This window comes from Atta colombica, unplaced genomic scaffold (assembly GCF_001594045.1).
Source record: "Atta colombica isolate Treedump-2 unplaced genomic scaffold, Acol1.0 scaffold110, whole genome shotgun sequence".
In the NCBI taxonomy this organism is placed as follows: Eukaryota; Metazoa; Arthropoda; class Insecta; order Hymenoptera; family Formicidae; genus Atta; species Atta colombica.
In genome coordinates this window covers 310,052-312,137 of record NW_017259196.1, presented here as the reverse complement: position 1 = coordinate 312,137, position 2,086 = coordinate 310,052, and the positions used below count along the sequence as shown (strand labels likewise).

The following is a 2,086-nucleotide window of genomic DNA, read 5'->3' as shown; positions in this document are numbered from 1 at the left end:
AGTATATACATATATACATATATATAGATTAAGATTGCTTAAATCGCACTTTTTACTTAAAGTTTCATAATGCAAAAATTATGAAGAATATTCTAAGTTTTTTACAGCATAATAAACTGCATTCTTTTCTTTTTCAATGTAATTTCTTTGTAATTTTTTTGCGCTATTATAACATTTAAAATAAAAATTTAAAAAAAAATTGTAAAATTATATAAGAAAAGGAACAAATTGTATTTTATTATACTTTTAAAAACTTAAGAATATATATAATTTCTGAAACACATGATAATTTCAAAAAGTAATTTTAAGAAGTTTTTATGTGAAACAAAAATAAGTATTTAGCGTTACAGTATACATTTTTAATACATAATAATAAATGGAATAAAAATGTAAGAAATGTAAAAATAATAATATTATGCAACATGCGATTTAGAACATTAGATTATGGTATGGTTTAAAATTTTTACTTATTTATTATAATATATAAACAAAAATGTAAAGCAAATTTTAACCCAATTAATTTAATTTTAATAATATTTTAATCATGACAAATGCTCAAGACTTAGGCTATTTAACTTATGTTTTCTATAATTCTGCTATAAAATACGTTGAAAAATAGCAACTCTTAAGATATTTTTATTGATGTAAATAACAATTCAGATAGCCAAATGAATTCAAAACGTCATTATGTTGCTGCAGTAGATGTTGACAAAAGGACAAGATACTTCCTCATTATATTCATGTGAAACGTCTTCACATGAATTCTAAAGTTGACGATAATAAGTTGATAGCACCTTGATGGTATGTAAAATATATCTGCTATCAATTTGTCATTATGTTGCCGATACGATACTATATATATGAAATATGCGTGTTCATCGCGTACCATTATTTTGCTGTCAACATGAGATTATTAATTCTCAATGTTTGTTCTTGAAATTTCATAAACTGATGATGTCTACTTGCCCTCATGTTTCTAACTCAGTTTACACATAAGATTCGGAGCAAATTGTTAGCAAATTGATGACAACAACTCGTGCAAATATGCAATGCATTATAGTTTGTCTAATATACTAATTAATTAAATCACGCTTGGTTATCTAAGCAGGGCAACAAGTCATGATAACGTCAAAATGACATTAAAATAAATTAGAAATGATTAAACAATAAACGATCATTTTGACGATCATTTTGACATCATTTTGATATCATAATGATTTATTCTATTTAGATAATCTGTTGAATATATTCCTATCGCACTTTATGTCACGAGCAGTATAATGGAGTATAGCGTTGCAGTATCATGTAATTCTTAAATAACCCGTAAGAAAGTATATAAATACAATAATGGAATTTTTAAGCGAAGTAGGTGATTTAGGAAGTAGTGCGATTTAGGAGCTAGTGTGATTTCGGCAACTTTACTCCACACACCTAGATTGTCAAATCTGTCAATTTTGTATTGTAAAAATATTTGCTGCAAACATTGTCGGAAAAATATCAACAAAAATATCTGATAATAAAATATAATAGCAGAGTGACTGAAAAATCAATGAGAATTTACTATCTTCTAATCAATTTAAATGATATATTTTATTTAAATACAGCTAAGCCCGGACAGCTCTGTTAAGGGAATGTTAAAATCGTCTGTCTTACTAAACCATGTAATTTTTGTATAACAATTACATTACTTTTTCCTCTCTTATTTATTTAAAAATCCTTTTTTAAGATTAAAGTATACATTAATATATGTCTGTGAAATTGAGTCAAGGCCAAAGAACGACAGAAAATTTCGAAATTAAGATCTTCTTTATCATTTCTTAGTCCAATATGTGCTCTAGATATATGTCACATCTTGACATTCGCTTTATATAATAGCTGTGCAATCTGTACTTACCAAATAGTAGTCCACAGACTAGTAGTTTGTATAAAGAAACAGTATAAAGAAATAGTGGAATTTCTAAAATTGGACGTCTATTAAAAAACTTAAAAAGACGTCTAATTAAAATGTAATTGTTATACGAAAATTTATGTGTATATGTATGCGTGAATGAAATATTGATATAGTGATGTGTGTCAATGACTCGTT

The 2,086-nt window shown here is 26.0% G+C and overlaps 1 protein-coding gene across 6 annotated transcripts in view; it reads right to left on the bottom strand.

Annotated features, from left to right (window-relative positions):
* Positions 1–2,086, bottom strand: part of LOC108693846 (acyl-CoA Delta(11) desaturase-like) — a 10,683-nt gene that overhangs the window by 5,582 nt on the left and 3,015 nt on the right. The gene's annotated exons all lie outside the window — the stretch shown is intronic.